At 46.9% G+C, this 9,246-nt stretch overlaps 1 long non-coding RNA gene across 1 annotated transcript; it reads right to left on the bottom strand.

Annotated features, from left to right (window-relative positions):
• Positions 1-5,562: 5,562 nt before the first annotated feature.
• On the bottom strand, positions 5,563-8,975 carry LOC138726298 (uncharacterized). The gene is made up of 3 exons (XR_011338410.1): positions 8,900-8,975; positions 6,747-6,813; positions 5,563-5,626 (listed from the first exon to the last, which is right to left on the bottom strand). It is a non-coding gene; the product is annotated as an uncharacterized lncRNA (long non-coding RNA).
• Between the last annotated feature and the right edge of the window lie 271 nt (positions 8,976-9,246).

Genomic DNA, 9,246 nt, shown 5'->3' with positions numbered 1-9,246 from the left:
AGGACATTGCTCAGGCATGACGGGTCTCCTGCTGGAAGGTTTTGTGTGCTGCCTGCAGCCTGTGATTGCTGTTTTAAGAAAATGGGCTGTGTGCAGGAGAGTTAGTCACAGTGCTTTGAATTGGGTAGAGAAGGTTTGCAAAGCTCTCTTGCCCTTAGAACCATCGCTGGGGACTGGATTGGCCAAAGTGTAATCAAAGTGTTTCCCTCAAACAGCTCCTGCCCCAGATAGTTGCTTATTGGGGTGATAAAAGCCCAATGGAAATGACAGGAAAAATCATAGATGTTTAGAAACATTTATAGGAAATGTTTAGAAGCATCTATCAGAAACACCTATGGGAAAACATCTATAGAAACATCTATATGAAATGTTTAGAAGCATCTGTAGGAAAATGATAGGAAAATGATAGACATTTAGCAGCAGTCCTGATCTCCTTCCAGCAGCCTGCTAATTTGTCTGTGACCTCACTCACTCTGTAAAAGAGCAGAGAAGTCATCCAAGATTTTAATCTTGCCCTGTAACACCAGTGGCCTGCACTCTTCAAAGGTGGAGTGGCTCTGAGAGCTCTCCGGGAAGCCAGGAATACCCAGAAGATTTCTGCAAAGATGCAGAAATTCCCACATATAAATGATTGCTGTAATCTTGAATGGTGAGGCCCATTGCACTCCTAGGAAATAAAGCCCATCCCTGTGCACGTCTTGGGGCAGAGTGTGCTTATCAGGCTGGCAGGAGCATCAGGGCTAAGGAGCAGTGTAACTGAGTGAGTAGCAAGATGGTTGTGTTGACACCCCTCCTCATCGTATCGTCATGTGGGTAGAATGAGCAGCTCTTCTGCTCTCCATATTCCAAAGGATTTTTATGGGATCATTGTGGTTCACTATAGAGTTAATAGACATTATTTAGGAATAAAACAATCTCAGCAATGGATTTTTGTGGCTCCCATGACAAAGTTACAAAAGCAATAGCATGTTTATTTCTACCAAATAATTACAGAAATGAAACAAAATTAAATTAAACCAAACCAAATCAAATTTGTTTTTCTTCTGGCTTGTTTACGGTTAAAACCAAAAAAAGCCCTTATTGTACGTTTCTATTTTTTTCCAAATTAACCTTAGGTACATTGCAAATAAACTACTAAAAACTAAAAACCAACCATCTTTTGACTTCTCATAATTTTTCAGGCTTGAAAGTTTGGATACAGGTAGCTTTGGTTACTGCAAATATGGGGGACATTCGGTTTGAACAAACATTCCTAGTTTCTGAGGACTGCTGATCCCTTCTGCCTGTCTTCACTGGCAAACCAGCGTCTGCCGATAAAGGTGGAGGAGAGGAGAATGGAGAAATAAACTCCAAGGACTTTGGCTTCCATTTGAGCTTTAGGACTTTGGCTGGAGGTGGTCAGCACCTTGGCAAATATAGATTACATTGACTGCTTGGAAAGAAATGGTTGGGAGGGGGAAGGTAGGGCCCAAGAGCTCAGGCTGAGCCAGGCTGTGATGCGGCTCTAACGGAGGTGCAATGAGTTCCACGGACAGGACAACAACAGAATCTTTCTGAAACCTTCCCACCTTCTGTCTCTGAGCTGATGGGTGTGAGAAGCCAGACATCCGACTGCTGCGTGTGCATGGGTGTGGGGGAACTGGGGAGGGGGAACCGCTGAGGAGAAACACATGTTTACACCATTCTGTTGTTTAAAGCCCATCCATCAGTCCACACTGGATGGCCAAGGTTGTCTGCGAGGCTGGGAAGGGAGACAGCAATGCCCAAGGACTTGCTGGGGAACAATGGAAGGAAATAGAGACTCGAAGAATGACATGGGAGGGGGGTTGTGGTGAGAGGATGTGAGCAGGATGGTGTCAGGGGGAGCGGATGTGAGAAACTGCACGCTGGTGCTGGACACAGCGTTCTGCTTCCCCCTTTTGCTCTCTCAACAACCTTTGGGAAGATTATGAGGGCCCCATCCAGGCCCTCTCCTAGCAGAGAGCTGCCAGAGGGTCTTATCCAGAAGGGGGTCGGTGGGGTCCCAACCCAGGTGAACCATCCTGCAGGGATGTGGAAGGCTTCAGCTGGACCAGAGTCCACTCCACCTTCTCTTGAGGTATATGCAAATCTGATAAAATCAGAGCTCTAATCTTCATCACCCTCTTTCAGCCTACTTTAACGATGCATTAATTGACCATGAGGAGACTGCTTTTCTTGGAATGCCTTAGCCCTTTATAATATTCAGGCCCTGGCTTATTCGCAGGCATTTTCATCCATAACTCTGGTCCTTGAGAAATTAAGGAAGACCCACAGGGGAAACTGAGCTCCTTCTTTTCTGTATGCGGTGAGGTACCAGTCAATTTTCTTCTTTCAGCCTTTAACCAGGTTTCATCTGCCCCTGTGCAAGTCAATCCAATGAGGGCAACAGCCTTATTGTCTCCAAACTAGAGCTCTACAAGGTATTTTTTACTCAAGCAATGATGCAGCTGAATGGAAAACAATCCTGGAGTCAACAGTTTTCAGCACTGAGTAAAGCCTGTGTTGCTGCTGGAATCTCAATCAGACAGCTTGAGGCCTTGGGGCTTTGCAGCAAGGATTCTTTAAATTAGGAATGTGTAAAGACTTTTCTGTGGTTTGGCACATGGTCAGCATTCCATAATGAGCCACAGAAATTATATATAGAAAAGACCTGCGGATAGGTCTAACCATTTTGCTTGAATAGCACAGAATTGGCTTCTGGGACAGTTTGCATTGTTTGCTTGAGAAATGTTTATGGTTTCCTAGGTGGTGAAGCTTCCACCAATTCTATTCAGGAAACCATCAAGAGCTGAACTCATCCCAGTGGCAGGAATTTTTTCTGAGATTCTTCCTCCTTTTTTTTGTGACATACAGCTCCTGGCTGTGTCCCGCTGGGCTGTTGTTACACCTCAGTGCCTGCACTTTCAAATTTTTCTGGTGTGCTGTATGGACCAGGCAGAGGACAGGATTATATGGGTCATGATGTACCAGTTCAATTCTTTTTTATTCTTTCACATAACCTTTTCCCTTAAAATGCCCAGTTTTTTTTTTCCCCCCCCCGAGATCCTCCCTGGTGAGGTGTGTGGATGGAAGTCTCACAGGCAGAGGACACTGTGGACACTATTCAGCAGTTTGCCTTCATTAGAATGACCATGCTGTAGGAGCTTTGGATGGGCTGTAATACCCTGCCTCTTCCTGAGCTGTCAATCACTTTGCATTTCTTTTGTTGTTGACCACAAGTGCAGTTTTTGGTATCAGAAAGTATGCCAAGGCTTTAGCAACCAGAGTACAACCTCCTCTTCAGTACCTGTTCTGTTCAAGTTCGATGCACAATGCAGGTCTCATCTTGGTGTTTGTGGAAAGCTTACTGATGGCATTTATCCACTTTTTAATTTGACGCAGTGGATAGAAGTTAGCACTGTAGCTCTGGACCAAGGCATGTTGGCAAAAGCACTGGGTCTGGATCTGGGCAAGGAGAAGCAGCGAAGTGCTGCACTGGAGAGGGCTGGTGAGCCAGTACCCGGAGGTGACACTGCCACTGCCCAGCACCGTGGCCTTGGTGGGGCTCACAGCTGGCATCAGATGGCACTGGCTGAACTCGGCCGTGTGAGCAGTCAGAACTGAAGACAGCAGGAATGAGTTAAGGAAGGTTCTAGTGGAGAGCACTGGGAATTTTTACCTTTCAGGGAAGACTTTCTGCAACCTCAAAAACACCCTCCTTCACCTTTTTTCTCAAGACAGGACATAGGTCTTCCCTCTTCCTTGGACACTGCAAGCTGAGGCATGCTCTATTCTTTGTCAAGTGCTGTGATCTGCAGATGAAAAGTGCTATCTAATTTTGGAAATCAAATGCTATTTGCATATATGTAAATAAAATGCAAAAATACTGTTTCTGAGAAAATATTTTTAAGATTAAAAATATCACTACAGGAAGCCTGTTGCCCTGTTGATTCACATGAAATATTCATTGTAGGCAGCCTCCCACCCAGACCCAGAGGTACAGGAGCACTCATCCAGGCACACCCGGACCTGCAGTGTTCGATGAAGAACTCGTGTCCCAAGGCTTTTTTTGTGGGCTTCCCCCATCCCTTCTTTGCTCTAGTGCCACACAGTTCCTAGGAAAGAGGTCAGTAGGAGAAAAAAGGAATGAGAGAGAGAGCAGAAACATCTGTCAGCCAAATGGCCTCTCAAGATTGAAGCTCCCATTTTCAGTCTATGAATGGTACTTTTTGTCTCCTGCCAGAGGGTGAATCTGGATGGGTGCCCAGGAGCCAAACTGGAACTGAGCAGAAAAAGAATCAGCACAGCCAGTAATACAGGAAAAGGCGGAATTTTTGTGGAATCTTCACTCTTTCCTGCTGGTTTCCTGCTTACTACATGTAAGCAACAGAGACAGCTTTTGTACTGGAAACAGAAGCACAGCTGCTATTCCGGGATGACCAGATTGAGAAAAATAGCCAGTGGGAAACCCACAGCTGCTAACCTGACTTCAACCATCACTGTTTGATTCAACTTACAACTGCTCTGGTCTCCAGGAGTTTGGTCACAGTTCTCATTCTCTTCCTTTTTATTTCTCTCATTCCTTTGGTAAAAGCCTGTCAGCCATCCAGTATGAGAGAAGATGGGCACTGGAAGTCACCTACTGATCTCACATGCGCACACGAGCTGCCCTACCTGCACCAGTTTTCTATCTCATGGTCATAAGAGTTTCTGTTTGTTGATATATGTTGATCTATGTGGTCTATTGTTTCAGAAAACCCTTTATCTGGAGATCTCACAAGCTTTTTCTGGTGTGAGGACTAAGAAAAACCTTTCACTTGAGTTTCCTGCTGTTGAAGAACAAAAATTAAGATGGACATTCACCAAGATGTTACTCCCATTGTGTTTTAGGCTTGGTGTGGCAGTGAAGTGGTATGATTAAGGAGGAACACTACATCCAGCACCAGGCTGCTGTAAGCCACGTAAGCGTCTGTTTTTATAAAGCGATTACATTTATCTCAAAGACAGAAAGCTGGCAGGGAACTTTCCCAGGGTCCTGACAGTATTTTGCATAGAAAGGATGAAAAAACTCAACATAAAACCTTACAAAAATATGTCATACAGCAGTTTTGGCATGGCTCACACTACAAAGAACTGGCCTACCCAGGAATAAACTTCATTCCAACTAAATGAGCCTGTTTCTTTTGAAAGAAAAGCTTTTTCTTTTGAAAGAGAATAGTCCATGCCCCTTCCCAAGAAGCTGGCTACAAATGACTGTCAGAGAGATGGGAGACTTGAGAGATAATTTCCTAACCAACACACTATTATCATTACCGGTCAAACGTGATTAATTCCTGTGGAATTTGTTGTAACAATATTAGTCCCCGTGACGCCATTTGTTATACATGTTTCTGTCATTAGGAGTCCAATGTGTTACCTAAAAGACACTGAGCTCGTGGCCATCTGTGCTGTACCTGCTGTAAGGCTGCCTTTGCTGAGTTTTGGCATTCACTTTTTTTTGTCATCTTGCATCACCCTGGTCCAATATCTTGTCCTTATCCATCTACCCACCTCTCTCTCCTGATGGATACTGGGGTCTGCTGACTTGGACTGTTCCTTCCGTCCACAGCACGACTCTCGGCTGAACCTGATTATTATAAAAAGCAGGAAAGATTAAAACAGTTTAAAACTCTGTTTTGTTTGCCATATCTGTGTGGAGAACAATCACAGCTCTGCCAGAGGTTACTGGACATGGATCTTCTACCTGGGGTTTGGAATAGTACCCTCTGTCCAGTGGAGTGATCACTACAATCCCCTCTGAATTCTGTAACTCTCACGCAGTAGAACAAGTCTTCTCATGTACTTACAGTCAGACCGACGCACTGTTCTTGAGTGTGAGCTCTGCTCCCGAATGTTACCCACTCACTGTGTGCACCCAGCAGGTTTAGAGTGTTCCCGCGTGGTGCCCAGCACTGGAGAAAACCGTCTGGCTGCGAGGTGGCACACACTCACAAGATCTCGGCACACATCCTGTAACCTCACACCTGAGGATGCCTCACTCCCTTTGCAGGTCTGCACCACGAGGTTAATGCGCACTGACTGCACAATGGTTGTTAAAACTTCTTTGGTATCCGCTCCATGAGATGTAGTATTAATGTTAACAACCAGTCTCTTTGTCCTCCCAAGGACATTTTGTCCCATTCCCTCAATGTGCTCTGCAAACATGACTTAATGCATTTCCCTTGGCTCCATTTCATGTCGTTCTTTTTAATTGCAGCCTATATCTGAAACCAATGGGATGAAACTGTGCAAAAGGACATTTAATATTGAAACCCAGTTAGAAAAATGTCCAAGCAGCAAGATCTGCAAAACCTTGGCAGTATTTCCCAAGGTGAGGGGATGGAAGCTCTGCCACTTAAATCACGTTAATCTAGGCACAGTAAGCAGCTTGGGAATGTGCTGCAGGGAACCAGCTTATGCTGGGCAAAAGTGCCTTTCCACTTGTGTGAATCTTCCCAGACTAGACAGGAGGCTTGAAACAGAAGCCACAGAGGGCAGAGATCTCTTTGTGTCTCCCTTTTGGAAAATAAAATAGAGTCTGGTTTTCTTCTGCCCTCTCTTTCCACAAATGGTCCTGGAAGAACTGACTGGTAGAAATAGCTAAGAAAACGTGAACAAATGTCAAAGCTTGCTGAGAACAGATAATAAATTAGTGAACAGCAGCGGAAAGGGCTTGGTAATGGCCATTCCACTGGGAACAGACTCACCTTGTCTGAGCCAGGTGTATTCACCATGAAGGTCAGGTTCTGTCCAGAACAACTGAGCTGGGAGCTGCTGTGAAGTGACACCACATGGAGAATGGGTTCCCAGACTGGAACAAGGACATGGTTTTGAACAGTGAGTCAAATAGAGAAAATAAGAGGGGGGTTGGGGGGTGAGGGAGAGGAAAGGGGGTTGGAACAGAACAGAAACCTTGAAGAAAGTGAACAGTATTGAATACATTACTGACTGTGAGTAGTTCCTGCTGCTCTCAAAAGAAGAAATTAGTTGTTTGAAAGATTCTGGTGTCCTTCAAAACACGTTAAAAGTCTTTGTTCTTAAGTGGTTTTTCCTTTAGCTTAATGACCCTGGAAAGTTTTTAACTACTTTTCCAGCAAGCGTGGACCACCCTAGCTTTTAGGAATATTCAGCAATGACTCCTTCTCAGTCCCACGGTATTTCTGTTCCGTGCTAACAGTGGGAGCAATGTAGCTTACTGGGCATTTGAAAAACAACCAAGGCAGCCCTTTCATCATGGCATGCCCTGATCCCAGTTGCTTTGGTATCCAAGATACCTGAGCATGGCACCACTGATGCTACCTGTGATGCTTGAATGCTGTTACTTCCCTTGGAGAAAAGCCGTCCCCGCTCTCCAGGTGGGAATCCTCTGCTGCACAGCTCCGCTGCATCCCATTCCTACCTGCACCCCTCACACAGTATGCACTACTTCATCACTCATATTCTTGCTCTATTGTACCAAAACAATCTTCATAGACAAAGATCTAGATACCTGCTTGAATTGTGGTCTAGCAGCTAGTGGTCACTGAAAAAGAAGAAATAAAGTGCAGCGTAGGATGGCCCCAGGTTTCCTGATGCCTCGGGGTGTCCCATTTGGCAGAGTGATATATAGACTGCATACTTCCCTGGTCACATCCCTCCAGCATCAGTTGATTCCCAGGCTATGTGTGTGCTGCTGAACAAAACATTGCCAGTTTGAGAGCTTAAGCACCAGGCCAGTGATCACCTGTCCTGTTTACATATTAGCTCGCACTCTGGCACTGTTCTGTCCTTTGCTAATAATACTCTGAAATGATGCCTGAAGACTGTTTGGACAGTATCATAAATCAGGAATCACCGTCAATAGGCAGCATGGGCAAGCGTATGCTTCCATACTCTGAAAACACTGCTTCAATGGATCACACCACAGCATGTGTTCTTCCATGTGCTTTGAACTGAAAAAAACACATAAAAAATTAAGGCTTATGCCTTAGGACCACGAGGCCCCCACATGCTACAGACCAAGGACCAAGAGCTTTGTAATGGACATAACCACATCCGTGTTGCTTGACCCTCAGGGAACAGCCTGTTCTATTCAGCGTTGTTGGCAGAGCTGGGTGCTTCTCACAGAAAGAGAGTTTGTTGCTGGTGAGAGCAATGCAGTGGGGAAGAGCCAGGAAACACACACTCAGCTTTCCCAACTGACTTGAGGGGCGAGAAGCAAGTTAGAGCAAAGAAAATCATCCCAAGGACAGGTACAGCATCTGCTCTGCAGCACCAAAGCCGACTTCTGCACGCAGACGCAGGGCAGCTTTGAATGACAAGGCTCAGCAAGCAGCTCTGTCACCTTTCCCCCACCAGCACAGCCTTGCATCCTTCAGCCTGACGCTCACAAAGGTCCTTCTCAGCCTCTGGCAGCTACTGTCCCACACGTTTTGCAGGTGTTTCCAGTCGGGATGAGCACTGCAACAAGTCTTATGCTACTCATGCCTTGAGACAGGGGAAAACTTGAAGAACAAAAGGGATAGATGAGTGAAAGACTGCGCCGCACAGTGTCAGTGAGTACTTACCACTGGAATGTCCCACAGGAAAGGGGCCAGTGGCAGCACCAGATGCCAAGAGCATGTGAAACAAGGTTACCCACGAGCTGCTCCCATCCAGAGAGGGAGGCCAGTTTGCCTCTATAAATAAGTGCATACAGGTGGGTTTGTTGGGGTGCAGAGAGTGATGGCAGCTGCAAATCACGGGGGGGGGGGGGGGGGGGGGGAAGAGAAGGGGCAAGACAAGCATCGGGCTCTGGCAAAAGCAGTGGTAATGAGTTTTAGGTGTGTTAATTAGGAGCTGAGCAATTTGCAGGTGTCACTATATTTAGGATACACTTTACCACGGAGGCCTGGGGAGCTGAACTTCAGGATAAATCGCTATCCCTGCCTCGAAGAGCTCGGAACACAAGGTGGTCGGGCCGCTAGGAGTGAGGGGAAGGCGCCGCCCCCGAGGCACGAAGGATACGGGCCCCGCCCCGCCCGTCCGGGAGCGGCAGGACAGGCAATTCAAACCGCTCCTGCAGCCGGGGCTGGGGCCGGGGCGGCAGCGCCCCCTGGCGGCGGCGGCGCGCGCTGCGGGCGGGCTCGGCCCCGGGGCTCCGCTCCGCGGTTGGGCTGCGCCGCCGGGGCGTGCGGGGGGACGGGGGAGCGGAGGCTGGAGCGACAGCAGCAAAGAGCGGTGGGGTTG

This window comes from Phaenicophaeus curvirostris, chromosome 13, assembly GCF_032191515.1.
Source record: "Phaenicophaeus curvirostris isolate KB17595 chromosome 13, BPBGC_Pcur_1.0, whole genome shotgun sequence".
NCBI classification, from domain to species: domain Eukaryota; kingdom Metazoa; phylum Chordata; class Aves; order Cuculiformes; family Cuculidae; genus Phaenicophaeus; species Phaenicophaeus curvirostris.
Note: the sequence above shows the minus strand (reverse complement) of the source record. Positions and strands in the feature narration are given on the sequence as shown.